An 18,994-nucleotide genomic window follows, 5' to 3' on the forward strand; every position below is an offset into this window, starting at 1 on the left:
ATACTTCTGTTCCACTAAATATAAATGGGAAATATTGCACGTTGTACTCCACTATATTTGTCCTTTTAATAAGACCTTTCTATGTGACTCAGATGTTTTTTTGTTTGAAAACTGACAACACAGAACTCAGTTTGGGTTCCTGTTTCCACAACAACATTAAGCCTTAATAACCCAGAGAGGCAGATGTTCCTGGCATTGGATCATCACAGACCCCAAAAGCCACAGTTGTGCAAGCAGATCCATTTGTGTGTTTAAGAAAATACCAAACACACAACAAAATAGTCTATTACTTAAATATTTGTAAAACGTATTGTGACCATCCAGTTTGTTGTTGGAGAGTCAACCACCTACTTAACCCCTCAAAACATAATGTATTGTAATAAGTTTAACTCTAACAGCAGAAATACTACTCGTTTTTCACAGCCATCCCATGCATCACGAGGCCTGGGCCAGGCTTTCAGGGGGTAATTAGTAGATCTGTATGAATATAAAAATCCAACTATTGCTCCTGCACTGGGCTTGTTTGTCTACTGGCAAAGGGGTGGGCCTTAAAAGCCCCTTGCTCTGTAATGGCTGGTGTGTGAGAGACCACTAATGAGCACCATTTGGACCCTTCATTTACAACACATGCTGGTTAATAGCCCACGACAATGGTTTTACTGCTGCTCAGGCCACTCTTGCTGAAGTGGCTCTCTAATGGAAGCACTAGACATCCCTCCTAGATAACCACTTCTGCCCAGTCTGCTATGTATAGAGAGGAACTGCAGCTGGATCATTCAGCTCAGTAAATGTCACTCTTACAGAGATTATATATACACATGTATTATGGCAGTGCCCTTTTGTGAAAAACATCAATTAATGAGAACAGGTATTCCATGCTATGCTGGACACTGCAAAAAGAGATGGCACTAACAGTGAAGGCTAGGTGTTTGATTTCCACTGGGGCACTCTCATACCGCAAAGTGGAATAAAATTGGCCACCAAACAGCATTGTGTGCACACTAGGGTTAGAGGTTAACCTCAGTCTGTGAGGGAAAGACTGCTCAATTCAGTTTTTTATTTTTAACTTTGATGGCTTTGCCTGAAGCGCCCGTGTTTCACCACAATTACTCACATCTTGACTCAAGTAGTGAGCACTTAAAGATGCATAAAACAATAGGGACAAATCAAATAGCACACCTCACACCGAAGAGTAGATGAAAAAAAACAGGGAGATTTGGTCGTCACTGTTTTGAAGCAGAGCACCACATTTCCAGACTCCAGACAGCATTCAAAGATCACTTCTTGTGCAGTCTATTTCTCATTGGTGGAATGGAGTATGTACTTCCGACTATATATGTAAGTAAAACGTTGAGGTATTTCTACTTTACCTAAGTATTTCACTTTTATGCTACTTTTTACTTCTACTCCCTTACATTTCAGATGGAAATAATGTTCTGCTACTCCAAGACATTTATCTGACAGCTATAGTTACTTTCAGATTAAGATTTTGCACATACAATATAATCAGTTTGCAAAATATGACACAATGCTATATGTTAACATTCAGTATATAAAGTCATTAAAAGTAGCTCCCCGTCAACATGCTGCTTACATTCTAATTCAATCCAATAATACTAAATAACATTAAATGTATTTATGCAGCATGATGGGCACTTTTACTTACTTTAAGTACACTCTAGTTATAATACTTGTGTATTTTTACAAATGCTTTAAACATTTAAAAAATACTGTATTTGGAGTATTTTTGTCTGATATGCTTTTTTACAAAAAAAGTTCAATGACTTTGTTACAAACAGTTTCATCATGTAACATAAACACATCTTTGGGTGGCGGGCGAGTTCGAGTAAAATTTTGAATGTAGGACTTTTACACTGTGGCACTGGAACATAAGTAAAGGATCTCAATATGTTTCCACCTCTAAACTTGTACAGGCCTCCCTATTCCAACTTGGACTTTTCATTTTGAAACAATCTACATCACAGTGAGCCCTTTCATGCCTTGGCTAAAGATCCACATATACAGGAGTTCATCCAGATGCAACATGGTCCCTTTTAAACTAAGATTTATAGCCAACTGACTAACAACTAAGCATTGCCATATTCATGTCCTTGACAGAAAGGCTGATTCTTGTGCTGCTATGTTGAAATCCTTATATCCCTTAATGTTCTCTCTGGCTCCAAAGATCAAAATGGCTTCCTGTGAACATGCACCAAAATCCAAGTAGAAACAGCAGCAGCAAAATAGTGCTGAGTTTTCTCTGACAGCAGCCAAGGTGCCCATTTGTTCAAGGTATTTTAGTAAAAATATGTGCCTTTTAGTGACCTCTATTGGCAGCCTGCAGGAACTGCAGCAATCTGAATAGGTCTAGCACATTATGGCATATAACTGAACAATAAAGTCACATTTTCAGAGCGAAGAGAAGCAAGAAAGTACGGATTATTATTATTTTGCTTTGAGCCTTTTAATAGATCACTTAGAGGATTGAAATTGGAAAAAGTACTTAATCAACAAAACACAGGTCATCGCCGTTTGTAACGCAGAGCACCACATTTCCAGACTCAAGACAGCATCCAAACATCAAATCACTTGAAACAGTCTATTTCTCAGTGGTGGAATGGAGTATGTACTTCAGAGCATATATGTAAGTAAAACGTTGAGGTAGATCTACTCTACTTAGGTATTTCCCTTTTATGCTACTTTTTACTTCTACTCCATTACATTTCAGATGGAAATATTGTTCTTCTACTCCACTACATTTATCTGACAGCTGTAGATACTCAGATTAAGATTTTGCACATACAATATAATCAGTTTGCAAAATATGACACAATGCTATAGGTTAACAAAGGTTATATAAAGTCATTAAAGTAGCATAAATAAATAAACAAATAAAAACAGAAATGTTGCAATACAGAAATAATTAAATAACTATTCTAATTAATAAATAAAAAAATAAAAAAGGAAAATAAATCAATGTTGGCAACTGATCAGGAAATGTACATTATTTTGAGGTTATTAACACCTAATTCATTGACATATAGACACAGAAAAACATAAATAAAGAAATACATTTTTTTTAGAAATACACCAATAATTAAAATAATAAATGCAGAAAAAATAAATGTTAATGTATTGAAATGTATAAATAGTTATTTTGTATCTATTTATTGATGATTCAGTCATTTTTCATCCTCCGTAGTCGCCCTCTACTGAGCAGCTGAAAATGTCAGTATGTGGAGGAGTGTGTTGAAATTCCAACGAGTGTGGATCTTTGTTCCAAATAAAATAATGAAAGCCAGAAATCTCAGCACCTGCCCACATAATTATTTAGTCATTGGCATTTATCAACAACCACATTAACCACCACAGATAACAGGCAATTAACTCCAGGTTAATCATTTAATCTTATAATTTAGGTTTTTAACATTAAGCACAAAGAGAGACATTTCTTCAAAGCTAGATATAAATTAACGAATTGGGGGGGTAAATTTGCTGTATTTAATGCATGAATGGCTCAATCACACATGGTTTATGTGTACCACTCAGGAGTCCCTCATGCCACCCCAAATTACCAGTGTAATGACACGACGTTATTACCTCACCTCCATATGACTCACTTGCATAAGATGTGGTCGACAGCATGCATTCAACAGCCCGTGGAAATTCAAACAATCACTTTCCTCAAGATGCCTGGGAAGGATTTAAAGGGAAACATACATACCTCTAAATGTTTATTAGCTGTTTAATATCCTGTTTAGGGTGTCTTTTATCAGTTTGGTGTTGTTAAGTCTCTTGGTTAAGTCACTGTTTCCTGTAGGTACTATGAGCCTTCTGTTCCACTAGGCATTGAAGAAATACAAATTATCTAAGACAGAATCCACATAGTCATGCGGCACATTATGTTCTGATCTCAACTGTTGCACTTAAAATGAGTATTATACACCTTGTTTCTGGTGTCAAAAAAAATGCAAATCTTATTTTGTGGTGGAAATATATGACATACAATGGCAAAAGCTCCCTATTCATTGTAGCAGGATGTGGGCTGCCCTCGTGTTGGGCATGTTTTGACTGGGATCGGGGACTCAAGTTACCTCATATTTCATTCAGCAGCCTGAGAGGCATTAATCATCACGTTAAATCAAGACAGTTTTATAGTGTTGTGTGTGAGGGTGCTTATAACCCACATAACTTCACTGCTCACTTAAGACCTATGTACCCAAATGTCCAACTTAACAAGCAGAAGTCTTTACAGCTGGGCATTCTTCCACAGTTCCAATGACCAAAAAGTTCCTTCTCAAAAGCAGCGGCCAAAACTTTCTCACTAATAAAGTCATTTCAATTCTGGGTTGTTGTTTTTTTTTTTGCCTGCCTGACTGGTTTTGTTGAATATAAAGACAATACTGAGATGATTAAAACTATAAAACAAAGATCTCAAATGGCTAACTACTGATTCCACCATCTGCTACTTTAAGAAAACAACCTTGTTTCCTGATTGAAAGATGGCAGCGCTAACTGGTAAAATAGATTCAACAATGTAAATATTAATCCAAATCAATTCAGGATTGTGATTCAGAAAAATGATCGCATTATTACTTGGAAGACTTTTGCTTATCCATGAAAATTCTTCCTTATGGATTTTAGCATGGTTTAAGTTTAAGCTTTTAAAATAAAAAAAAGTATCCTTTCCTGTAGACAAATGAATGCAGTTGGGCAGTTGCATGCTCAGCTGACCTGCTGTGCACTGACTGAAACACGTTTACTAGGTTACACTCGTAGTTAATTGGAATGAACTGATTGGCAATGTAATTGTACTCAATTCTGCTTGTAATTATTACCAAATTACACAGTTCTTTCCAGAAAACATCTTAGGAAAGTTTGAGAAATTATGCAAGCAGTTATTTCAAAGACATTCTCCTTTGCGGTATAATTACTGCTAAATTACATTGTTCTTTACCCTTCTGGCGAAATTATTAGGAAATTACAGACTTGTAAAATAATCAAATAGTGTTTCAGAGTGTATTTTGATTTCATCTGGGATATTTCTACAGTTTTGTATACTTATTTCTCAATTGGACAATGTTAAAACAATAAATGCATTTATTTTAATGTAATGGTGAAATTAGCGTAGTCACATTTAAAGTCATGTCAATGTGCCTGATGGGAATGAAAGTTCATTCTTGATCTTAAAAAAACAGCCCCCTGCCACAAAAAACAAAAGAAAAGAAAACTTTTAATTGCATCCCATGCTCTTCTAGTAAAGTTTGCACAGTTGCAGTGGATGAAGATTTACTGAGTTTAGTAAATGCCATCTGCTTAAGAAGACCACTAAATGTGGTTGAAATGCAAAGGTACTATATTTGTCACATACACATGTAGCGAGATTCATCCTCTGCATTTAACCCATCCGTGAAGGGAGCAGTGGGCAGCCACTGTACTACTGTCTGGTCAGATGGCACTGACTGGAGAACCTACCTAATTTTATTTATTAATTTGTCAAACAATATGCTTAATATTATGAGTTTCATTAGCTTAAAATGCTTATGTTTTACCACCTGCAGGCTTCAAGCTGTGGGATTTTCCAATTAATTGGAAGTAAACTATCCAGTCATATTGTCTAATTAATTTTTTAATCATTTAAATACATGTGTAAAGGTTTTTGGTCTGATCACATGCATATAATATAAATACTCATTTTGAAGTTTACAGTGAAATGTGTTGCAGGACAGAACTCATCTTACAGCCGGCGTACTATAGCAATTAGTTTAAAAAGAGCGGGCAGAAATGAGAAGCTTGGCAGTGTATCTTAAGGAAGAGACCAAACAATCATGTGGTGCTGAATGGTTAGATACACACAGATGTTGTACATAAATGTTGTAGCCTATGGCAACATGCTTACCCTCCCTTTAAACAAAGCACACTTTGTACTAAAACTGATTGTACTAAAAACATATCCTTAATCAAAAGCTGTATTTCCATGAAATGTTTGATCAGCGACACAGATTTCTTGTTTGTACTGTGTCTTTGACTTTCATTTAAAATGTCCAGCCGCTTTGGCAATACAACCATCCACAGCTTTTCTTGTTTCAGTCCTGTATTACTATCCTCTCTTTTTTAACCAGGGCATGCACCAAACCTGCAAAGTTCACTGTTCACGTGTGGCAGTTCTGTCTGCTCTGTTCAGCTCTGCTCTGCTCGTAGACTGTAGAAAAATGTAGGCATAGCAATTCAGATGTCACCTCTGTGATATCCAATATGACAGTTTGGTTAAAATATAAATTAAAAAGTGTGAATCCATAATTGTTTGGAGAGTTGGCTAGACTTAAGACTTCATCCGCTTCCTCCTCGATACCGTTTTGATTTTCACTGGGCCTCAGTCTATTGTTATCTATCCAGAAAAACTTCAGATGGGTAGTACTAAAGCATGCTCTCTTTATGAGCAAACAAAAGGGTTGCTTTATCTGCGCTCTAATAAGTAACTTACACACAGACCAAAATCTGCGGTACCACCCAATCCGTCCCCAGAGGGTTAAATGTTTTTAAACCTCAGTGCTTGCAGTAAGGGCTTGTTCGTTTTTTGTGACTTTAATCTAGTTAATTAAGTTTCAGGGTCCTGGGTCCTGACAGAGCAAGTTGACAGTTGAGCCTTCGTACATAGTAGGGGCTGTCGTTGAGTGACTGTGGTGACTGTCACTTGTATTTTTTCCAGCAAGCTTTTTTTCCAGCCGGTGACCAGAGCATTGTCTGCTCTGGTCAGACGTTAGCCAACATTCGAATTGGCATCAGAAGCAGTCTGTGTGTAAGAACTGTCTGACTGGTTGTTCAGTCAAATAAGTGATTTTATCTCATTGGTGAAGTTTGTCCTTACTTTTTGTCTCTACCTTTTCTTTTCCCACAAGAAAGAGACTGCAGGCGGACAGCGCCAGTGAAAACCAGAGTAAAATGTTACAGTGCCATTAATCAGACGTCTAAGTGTGTATTCGAGCGTATGTTTAATCAGATTCGCAGTGGCGTGAAAACAGTTTTATTTGTTTGCTTTTCCACAATACTTTTTGGGTTACGAATGACTAGTTATTTTCTCTCATGCAGCCACAGAATGTGGCTGTCACATAGTCTTTGTGGCGTGTTCAAGTAAACACAGGATGTGAGGCAACGGAAAGCGTTTGATCAGTCAGTCTTTGTCTGCGTTAGTTCTTTATGGTCAGATTGCTGTAACAGGGCCTTTACTGATCATGGCTGTTTGACCATGATGAAAGACAAGACGAAAGCTCTCAGCATGGTTTGCGCGCAGACCCGCGTGGCATCTCCTCTGATGGGTGTATGCGCACCGCCCACGATGAATAATGACGCACATTATAAATACGTTGGTTTTTCTGATTATCGGATTATGACATTTTAAGAGGTCCTTGCGATGGCCAAAGTGATGAGGTTTGTTGGTACCCCCATGTAACGTTTACTATACTTGCCATCTTAGTTTGGAATATTAGCATGCTAACAACAACATTTGCTAATTAGCACTAAAGATACAGCTGAGTTTGATGGGAATGGCCTTAGTTTTGCAGGTATTTGGCTCTAAAGGAAAAGTTAGTGAATGAAGCCTGACTTTGTCTTCATCCCCCGGAGACCAGGAATTTCACAGTTTCATGGCACTGAATCTGTCCTATCGTCTTTGAGATATTTCACTAACTGACAGAGACATTGCCGATCCGCTAGTGTGGCTAAAAATAAATAATTAAAGCATTGAAAAGCATTTACAGAGAATTATGTTTTTGTTGTGCTCATAGCAAGCGAAAAGGCTTTTGTGACGCAATCCCTTAAAAGACACGCCCCTCGATTTATATCTATCATAGCTGTTTTTTGGCCATTGTGGTTTAAATCAATTTAAGGGATTATTTCGGCCACCAGAGCAGCTCTGTTTGTGGAAGTACAACTTCAGTCTACCCTAAATACCCAAAGGATTTAACCGCTCATATTTTATCCCTGTCCTTCATCCGATATGAAGGACTGAGAACATTCAGCCAGCACAGTAAATGTCTACCTGTTGCACAATTTGAAATACCACTGGGGATTAATTGCATTTTCTTGTTAGGACTTTTCACTGCTCTGTTTCTACTTGTACCAACTGCAACTACTCGCACAAATTCTCACCCCTCTCAGAGAGAGCAAATTAGACCCATCAAAGCAAACCACAGTCTTTGTACAGATCTCCTTCCCAACACTGTCGTAATTATGAGCTTCATAAGAAACATGATAGACAATCAGAATGAGTGACTTGCGCAAACCAAGCTGTCTGGAAGACCGATCGTGTTTATCCCTCAAAAACCGCTTGACATCATACAGTCCAAGATTGAATTGTCTTCTCGCTCCTCTGGCTTTCATTACCTCGTCTTGGAACTCTGAGTCTTCTGTGGGGAAATGGTACGTTCCGTGTAATTTCATGCAATGATTGCCAAACTATAAGGTGCCTGTTGTAAGAGCAGGCTCACATAGAGACTACTGTTATAAATGACCACTGTGAAAGTAAAGTAGCATGAATAATTAGTTTAATCATCTTCAACCCGTCAGTGTTTGATTCATATATCACAACACCGCCCTTCACAAAGCTCTTCTGTATCTTGAGATCATTTTTATATTTCATCAATAATGTGAAGAGGTACTCAAAAAGAATCTCAAGTGCTCTATTGGATCTAATAAACTGTAACTTAAAATTTTGAAGTGCAGCCATGTTTCCAATATAGTTACTGCTCCAAGATGAAATAGTGATAAAAGTTTATGACAAATTCTTAAATAAAAACAAATGGTCAGTAATAATTTAACAATGAGAAAGTGTAGAAAATACACTGGAAGAAAGTATTCAATTTAATTTTCCTAAAAAATGATGAAACAAAGGGTTGTTAAAAGAGATACAATTCAGTCCAAAAAAGGTAAATGTCTTCAGTATTCAGACATACTGGAGGCCACTGCACACCTGCAGTCACAAGGTTTCAACTTTTAAAATAAATCATAGAGCATTCTTGAGGGTGAAAGTTCATTCTGGAAATAGTAGTGTGACAAAGTAATCCCAAATTGAGGTCCACTAGGTAGCTTTCATCAGCATCTTGTGGTCTTCATTAGTTGTCAAGGAGAAGGCTCAGGCCTAGTCCACACGTACACGAGTATTTTTACAACCGGAGTTTTTCCTCTGTTGTTTAAAATAAATCTCTGTCTACATGAAAACGGAAAAAAACACGCTATCAAGCGCTGTCAAGAGCATGCCAAACCACCAGGCGGCGATATGACCCTAACCGTAAAGCCATGTTGGCCAATCAGAGCCTAATAAAATTGTAAACAAAACAGGCAGTGGTGCACAATCTGACATCGCAAGGCAAAAACTGTCACTGTCCTAACGACAACTACTGCAACCGGCGTTTCTTAAAATCTTCTCCCTGGCAGGGGTTTTCAAAAATGTTCAGTTTCAGTGACCTGATGCGGCGTCTCCGTGTGGATGAATGGTCGAACCGTGTAGAAAAAGTCACAGTTTTAAAAATACCTGTGTTCGTGTAGACAGGACCTCAGTTGCACATACTTATGTCAAGTGATCCATGGACACATCCATCACAAATCGGGAAAATGCTGCTGAAGGCCGTAAGACAGCTATTAAGTGCGTATTGAGTCATATATACAAAGTATAAGCAAACACAGTGACAACACTTTTCACCAGCTAAGCCAATAAGTAGGTCAACAGCAAATAAGTAGGTCATACCTGAGTCCAAGCACCACACCACACTCCAACCATGAGACAGGCATTACGCATTCTGTTTTCTGAAGTTTCTGCAAAGCAGATGTTTTTAATTTATTTGTCATTTTAAACACATTATTTCAATTCATTTTGCTGTTTCAAATATCTGATCCGGCACTTTGGAGAGTCTGGCCAACTTGTTGTTTGCTTGCAGGTACAGTTAGAGACAAAGTTGAGCGTGGCCGTTAGAGTAGACAGTATCGACCTTATAGGGAGCAGTTAAAAAGCACCTCAGTGGTCCACGGGAAGGAGAAAACTCTCATTGATTGGTCAATGGTTATGGAAATGCCATGTACAATGACCCTGAGATCAGCCACCCTCAAGCCCTCAAACAAATCCATGGGGTCTGACTATGGGGAGCTGGAAGGCAGGGGAAGCAGTGGGGGGGGGATCCATGTGAAACCAGCCCAAACAAAGACTCCCTGTTTCTGGGGCCAGACAACCCCCCACCTCTCCATGCAAGATAAATAAATAAATACAAATGGAAAAAGAAACCATATACGCCCACTGAAAAGGCCCGTAAGAGAGTGACTGACAGACAATTGAAAAGACAAATTGTTACATTGTCTTTGGGTGGGGGTGGCCAAGGGGTTGATGTGCAAAGGTAATTACGAGGAGACGTGAACCAGCGGGTCAGGGGTCGGAGTATGTGTCTGACCCCAAGTTTTAGGCCATCATTGGGGAAGAAAGAGGCTCTGAATTGGGCCAGTGTCTCTCTTAACCCTTTCGCTAGCTCGTGCATTGGTCACCCGGTGACACAAAATGTATTAGCTCTCTTTTGGAGGGTTTTCTCTTTCACTTTCAATACTCTTCCTTTCAATACCCCTTCTCGAGGAAAAAAACAACAAAAAAACACCAGCTTTTCTCTGGCTGAGCTGAAAAACGCTGATGAGGCATTTGTCCTGCAGCTACTCACCCATGTTTGATTTAATTGCTTTTCCACCCCTCTGTGCCACAGCTCTCAGCAGCCCAGCTCTGACGGACAGTGCTGGAAGCCAGAGGGGAAGGTACCGTTATTTTGACAGTCAGGCGAGGAGACAAGGTTGACCTGACCCACGCTCACTTGGCTGGCTTTCCCATGGTGCTGAAGGGGCTGGGAACTGGATGGCTGGGAATAGCTCCAGTCAGCCCCATGTCTCTGCCTCTGGTACTTGGATTCAACGGACCTCCTCATGTTGAAGGGAAGCTTGATTTGAGTCAAGAGAACATCGACATTAAATTAAGAGTTTGTGAAACAGACAGAAGAAGATGCAAATGAAGACAGTCATTTACATCTTTTTCTGTCTGTTTCAGCAAACCCATCCACACATTTTTCTCAACCAAAAATGTAGCTTTTTCAAACCTTAAAACGCCAGCAACCAACACAAATGCCAGTCCATTCACTGTCAGGGGAACCTCTACCTTTCTCTCTGATCATTTTCGGTGTCAACAGAGCTGATCAAACATTACAGCTGTTGTCAAACAGCATCATGATGATGAAAAAATTATTTGATCAGCACCACAGTGCAGAGGTTAAATTACTATATCATACTTGTTCAGATGTCTGATGACAGAAACAGAAAAATATGTAAAGGAGAACAACTAAATTGTGACTTTGGCTGTATTAAAACACCGTATAGATGATTGCAGAGAGCCGGATGGGAGGGGTCTGAACGGAGGCTCAACCAAGCTCTGCAGAGTAACTGGGCTGTTTTTCTACTGTTTTATTCTACTGTTGCCCTGTTTTTGAAATTGAAAGAAATTGCAGAGCCATGCTAGTGTGGATGCGTGGCATTTTCACATCAAAATAGCATTTAAAAATTTGCACAACACAGTCAAAGGTTTCTAAGTTTCTGGTTAACATGGTTAATAAGCGACTGGCCACTTGTTTTTTTATGATGATGAGTTAGCAAGTTGCTATGTAAAAAATCAGCAACATGTGCATGTGCATACATGTGACACAGAGTAGCATTAGCATACATTTGGAGTCATGTTTTTGGCCATATGGTGAGTGCAAATCCAATATTCAATTTCCTTTAAGTTCTGCCTAGCTTATTAGCTTCTAAATGCTCCACCAGCTAGTAGCTAGCCTGTCTGTCTTCAGTTTGGTGCTGAGCAGGTAGTGTACAGTGCAGTTATCGGAGCTTTTTACTAAAAACAGCTGCCTGCTGCAGCTGAAAACAACGTCAACGAGAGCGGTGAGACTAAACCAAAACTGTAAAGAAGTGGGTCAGAAAACCAAAACAATGAGCAGAAAGCTACTAAAACATTGATAGCGCTGACAGGTATAGAGTTGGTGATAGTTCTTCATCACTAGAAGTGACACCTTTCATATGATACAGAGGCTACTGTAGTAATGTCATCTATTGGTAAAATGAAAATATTGATTGGAACAGTTTTAATTGTTTAACTTTTAATTGGCATGCAAGCACTGCCAACACACTATGATTGATTGATTTTAACATTCTAAGCATTGTGTTTCCCAAAAATTATGCAACATATGCAGCCCAATACATGTTTGTGTTGTACAACATATTAATAAAATTACAGTTTGGAGTTGGGGGTGAGGAGGGAAGGGGGATGTTTAAGTGAGTTATGAATTTGACACATTCTTAACAACAGTGTCATAAGGAGAATGGCTGAAGCGGTGCAGAGAATCTCCAGTTTTGGAGGATGTCTGAACTCAGGGCAACATGTTTTCCTGATTAACTGCAGTGGGTTCCTGTTGAACCCACACTGGGGTAGGTTTTGGGGGTGGGGGGGTGGGACAACTGGAAGGATTCCCATTTGGTTATTCTAAGACAAGAATGATGCATTTGGCCTGCATCACCCCAGCTATGGGCAACAGCTCATGTAGTTAACTTGCTGGCAAACAGGCACTTTCTCTGGACAAGTTTAATGCCCACAACTGTAGTCGTGTTCTTACCTCTGCTGACTCCTGTTTTTTAATGCTGCAACAACTGATCGGATCATTTAAGATGAATTGAATCTAATCTAATGCAGCTCATATGTGCAAGTTGTGGCTTTACTGACATATGATTGTTTTACATATGGCATCTGCTGCCAGCATTCAAGCTGGAGCACCAGTAGTAATGATCTGAGAAGCTATTGGCTATTCTGAGTGAGCACAGTATGGGCAGTTTCATTTCTTCAGCGGGAGTGAGAAGAAGAAAAGGCCCCACACATTCTCTATTCGTGTAGGAAGCAGGGACATGGTAGCTGAGGTCTGTGCGTGTGTGTATGTGAGTGAGGAGGGGGAGTGCAGCTGGGTTTGTTTACCGTCACACATTGCAGTTGCAGCATTACCCTACATAATCGATCGCATGAAAAATGTCTCTAAATTTGTTATGGAGAGGGCAGGGTGGAGGGGGCATTTAGCTTGTGCTGTCACAAAGGCTCATTAATTGTAATGTTTATGCATGTTAATGTTAGCCAGAGCACCCTGTGAGCCCTGCTTTGTGTCAAACAGACAGCATGCATCTTGGGAGAGCCTGAAGGGCTGGTGTGTGGGTGTACTGGAGAGCTTGGTGCCACAGAGCCCATCTCTGTGTCCACAGCAAAGTGTGCCCAGTACAGTCAAGAGGTCCTCGACTGCTTTCACTCAAGTGCTTTACACACCTTGAGAGAGAGAGAGAGAGAGAGCTGCAAAGATGGAAATTTGCTAAAAGGGCCCTGTAAAGCACCTCCAGACTGCTATCCTTCTCAGCTGTAAAAACTTTTCTTGAGTCACAATATTTAGATGTGAAGTCAACTTGGAACACATTGTTACAGCATAAAATGGAAAAGTGTTAGAAGAGTGATAAAGCTTTATTTAACATGTAAAAACAAACCCACTCGATGAGCCTACATTACAACCATAAAAATCATGTCACATATCACAACTTCGTTGTGAGTAATAGACCACAGAGGGGCAAATATGCTTGTCTGGTTGTCAAACACTGCCTGGAAGCCCCTCTCCCAACACTTTTCCAGAGGAGGCTGCTTTCAACAATTTTTAAAGTTAATAAAGGGTCTAGCAAATTACGGGAGTTTGGGAGCATGATTGCATCCAAAGTCCTTGGTAGTACTAGTAGATGCGAATTCAAGCCTGTGGTGGTGGGAACTGATCCTAAGACCTGTCGATGCCAGCTGAAAATGTTGCATTGGCAATATGCATGACAGGTTGTAAACAAGCTTCCAGTTTAGCCAGATAATCTAAACCACTTTTGTGATCCTAAACTGATTACAAATTGAAAATGAGTGCACCCTAATTCAGACTAAATCATAAAAATAGAAATTTTATCATATCATTACGTGACTGCAAGAACATTCTACCATGACTAATGAATGCCCTTTAAATTCATCCTTTCTGGTCAAATTAAAATTTACCATTAACATATTTGTCCACCAACAGGAAGTTGCTAACAGGAGTACAAACCATCTCCTTCAATGCATGACCCCACCGGAATATGGCACAAAAATGTCCATACATGCATCCTCATGAAATACATCGTACTGGAAGCGTTCATACCACACAAGAGTTACCAATGGTGTGACGCAGCTAACGTGATAGCTTGTGTAGCACTGTCACTGTGGAAGCTTCCTCTTAATGCTATTTGGATCCACCAAAGTGCAAAAGATGCCAAGAGCAGCTTTAAACATTTGGCTGATTCGTGAGTGAGTGGAAGATAATTACCCAATTTTAAATTAATACCATAAATTATGATGATGAATGGAGCGATGCTGGAGCTGAAATCAAGTCCATTTAATTATGCACAGATGGACGACTTTGCTAAAGCCCTCCTCTCCTAACCACATACACACAGTCATAGCATTTTCTCACTGTGATGTCTCAGTTTTTAGCTTTCAGTGTCTTTCAAGATAATTATTCATGATGGTTTTCTGATGGACTTTTGGCTAGCAGGTTGGAGAGCAGATATTTAATCGTGATGAAGCCATTTCATCAATACAGCTACATAACTGCTGCGGACATGGCCTGCATCTGAAGAGGAAGGTTGGCTTAGAACGTAAACAGCTGCAAATTGAAGAAGAGGTGCACATATTTAAAATGCAAAGATGTGTTTGTTTGGCTGTTGATCTGTCATTTCTGGTTTGCAGACAGAAAACATGCGGGTTAATATGTGATAGGAGCTAAAGAGGCAGCACATACCGGCATGCAGCACACTGAGGTTCGGTCTGTGCTTTATCAAATCTGTGGTTGCGCTCATCCACTGTGAATCAGGGGCGTTGCCACAAAAAAGCTCCTATTTTCCATTCCAAATTTACAGCAGTTACCTTAACTATTTATGTACAGACAGACTGAGTGAAAGTACATCCTGAAATTAAGTATGAAAGAAATTTGCTAACTTTCAGCAGGTAAAAATATGCAGCCTCATTACATTTTCAGACCTACAATGAGCTGTCTCAGAGCAGGACTCTCGACCTCTCTGTGGGCCAGATAAGCGTTCGCTCTCCCCCCTGCTGAGCAGTAACGGTGCCGCCGCCCCGGCACAAGGTATGAGTTATGTGAGAGGTATTTTGGCCTCAGTCTTTATGCGCATAGAAGCATCGTTAAGCTAAAGTAACTGCAGCAGGTTTTCTTCTCGCTTTTCTTCTCCTCCTCGTCTGCATCCAAATGTCACAAATTGCCCGCATTAGTCAAGGCGGGAGCAGCGCACCCAGGCAAGTCATCACAGGCAGCCAAGCACTGTGGCTCACCATCCTGTGAAACTCCCTCGCAGGGTACCGCTTACTTTGATTTTAGAAATCAGAACTGTTGGCTGTACAAAAATACATGGGGCATTGGTGGTTTTGGCAGTACACCTTCTTCTGTAACATAAAGTGTTAACAGAAAAGCTATAGATGAAGCAGTCTGGTACTGAGGTCATCGCTGCACAAACCTCTGAGACAGATTAACATACAGTATAATTTAATTGAGGGTTCATTTAACATGAATCAGTCTGCCTCTCAGGGCAGCTATTCCTGAAAATCATGTGTTTCTACTCCTGAAAATCATGAGGAGAGGAGAGAGTTTCACAAACCTCACATTATAGAGTTCATTTAACTCTGTATGAAGTGGATTTGGCTTGATTTAACGTTCTGCTGGTCATCTCTGCCCGAGTCAAAGTTGTGTCCTGTTCATTTGTATCAACTCCTAACCTGGGGGTGACACCAGGTGTGCTAAATTGGTTAACCCCGCTCCTCACCAGGCACAGAACTGCATTAACTTATGTCAAACCAAGTGGTCTTCTTTTGACCTCTGTTTCTTTGGCTTTGTTTCAGTAAATAAAAAAGGTGCATGCAGGAGTATTATTGTTACTTTTTGATGCAGATATGTATTGTTACCTTGCTTAGTGTACGACATTCTTCTTGCTAGCCTACTGTAGATTCCATATTTTGACTTAACGAATTAGGATGAAGGCTTTCTTATCTCCTTTGACACTGTACATTATGTTATTGATATGTTATCTGTGCTTGTTGTTTTAAGCGGAATCAAAAGAGTTTGCAGATCCTGTGTTAAGTCATTTCTAGTGAGAAATATGTAGCCTCATTTTGACTGTTTTAGTTTAAGGTTAATTATGCAAAGATGCAGCTAACCACATTTAGAACTGACTGAACAGCTAGTTTGTAGTCCAGCCGGTGGAAAAGTAACTAGGAACTGCACATGTGCAACTCCCAACAAAGATCATTTAGAGAAAAGAAGAGCTGCAGCAATGTGCAGTATGACAAAAATATGGTGTTTTTTGAAAATTAAACCATGTAAACCATAATGCCACCTCTTTAAGTACACAGAGTCAATAATTACTCTATTACAGTGTCAGAACACCATCTGTAGTACATTTCTCTCTCTCCCACTCTCTTCGTAATCAGCTGACTGTGGGCCTTTACTCTTTAAGTTAAACCAACCAGATCACCATCAGCCAGTCACATCATTGCAATTCTCTTCATCCCATCTCCACCACCACTGTGTAGACTCTATCGGAGGGTATCCTATACTGCTCACAACTTCGCTGCCTCCTTGAAAATATGATGATGTCAAATCGCCAAAAGAATATTCACATTTCTCATCTTTATGGCGTACATGTCAATACAATTACTTGATCACACTTAATGAAGTCTCTCCTGATTGAATTACAATTATACAGTATAGGACAGTGATGTTTTTTCAATGAGTACTCCAGCAATGCACTTCATGTCCGTGGGGTCTGGTTGTTATTGGGCCGATATCATGCAGTGTGATCCCGCTATTGGTCACTAATATATATATATATATATAGGTCACGCTCCAACAACAGTGGATATTCCATTTCTCATAGTTCAACCAATAGCCTCTAGTCATTAAACCTCTATGTTTAGTGAATACCCTATTTTTTTTTAAACTCTGCAACCGCAATTTGAAACTGATGATATCGTCAGGGTTATTTTTTCTGACTGAAGAAAAGTCCTTCAGATCCACAAAAGACATTATGTAACTGTTTTCTCAGGCTGCCCTTTGACTTTTATCTTTTAGACATACTTTAAAAGCCTTTCAGATAAAAGCTGCAGAGATCGTAATTTTTAATTAGCTGTACTTCTCAACTGTTTTGTATTTACCATCTGGTAGTATTACTCATGAAACTAAATCAAGAGAACAACAACAAGTAAAACAGGCCTGCAAATCTAACTGGCTGACAGCCAATGGCCACTGTTTTTTAGCCAACAAGCTTGCTGACCACCCACACCTCAGCCTAGCTTTCTCGGTTTCTCCACTGTGTAACAAAAGAAAAGTAAAGTAATTGCATCTTTGTTTACCATGTGATATACATTATTTTTTATTGCATGCCTCCATTTGCCATTCTTTTATATTTCAAAATAAAACTCTACGTTACTAGCAGATTAGAAACCCTTCTCTAAATGACCAATAATAATAATATTAATAGTAATAATATTTTTTATTTATAGAGCCATTTTAAAAACCATGTTACAAAGTGCTTTTACAAGAGAAAAAACAATAAAACACACCAAACGAACAAACAAGATACACAGTAAAAGCGGGAAGAAACTTAAGAAATAAAAATAAAAATATAAATAAAAAATATCAACTAAAATCAGGAAAGTCTCTCCTATAAAGGTATATTTCAAGAAGGGATTTAAAACAGTTCACTGCCATCGTGCCAAAGAAATCAGCCTCCTATAGGAGAAATCCAGGCAGGAAAGATCTGGGTTTGCTTACCTCCAGCCCCGTCACAGAAACAGGGTTTCTTGTTTAGATGACTGCAGTACACTGCAGAAAGCTGACTGTACTTACTTAAAGCAGATATAATATATATTTTTTACAATAATGTGAAATATTTGAATGTGAAAACAATGTGACAATGTGAAAAGGGTCACTTGTTGTGCTGAACCTACAGAGAATGATCACCTGACCTTTATGGAGCTTTATAGTGTGTTTCAACTCATTGTTTAGCTGTCCGGCCCACACATTTTACTGTTGTGATTCATTCTCATCGCTCTGATGGCATCGTTTTCCGACACAGTAAGCAGCTGCTTTTATTGAAAAAGTTTTAAAACCCACTGTATACTACCTGCTCAGCACCAGACGGCACACAGACACTCTTAGCTGGTGAACATAGTGGAGCATTTAGCAGCTAAGGAACCAGATATTTCCCTTAGGAGTTGGTAGAGACCAAAAACAGAGTAAAAAAGGTGTTACTATCTGTTCTGAGTGGGCACACCCCTTTCTTTTGTGTCTTTGTAGTGTTAACACAATGAATCAGACAAACGCAGATGAGGATGCACACGTTCTCCTCATAAAAGTATTCATGGCGTTGCACTCAGTTGTGCACAGGAAAAAATACAGGGGTAGTAGTACTGTGAAAAATGGCAGAACTACTTTCCGATCTGATTGTCACATCGCCTCTTCCATAAAGTTACAATGCAATGACAGCGACAGGAGATCTACACAACTTCATGAGGAGCACTCTGAAAAAGAGGTAAATCATAAATGAAAGAAAAGTTCACTAGAATGACTTTTAAACACTTTAAATGTTAAGAATCATACAGTTTCACCCAAAATCTGGAGCCAATCACCCACAATGTAGCAATTATTTTTTCCATGACAAGACCCTTTATAACCTGCTCATGGAAAGCCAAGTCAGTGAAACATTTCTTCATCATAAAGCACGTCTCAAGAGAGTTTAGAGAAAACAAAATGAAACCAATATGTCACTAAATGGAATCGTGCAAACAGCATGAGAATAAAACTCAACTGTAGAAATA

The sequence above is a fragment of the Micropterus salmoides genome, unplaced genomic scaffold (genome assembly GCF_014851395.1).
Source record: "Micropterus salmoides isolate LMB-PRFRI ecotype aquatic unplaced genomic scaffold, ASM1485139v1 Ms_hic_scaffold_7, whole genome shotgun sequence".
NCBI lineage: Eukaryota > Metazoa > Chordata > Actinopteri > Centrarchiformes > Centrarchidae > Micropterus > Micropterus salmoides.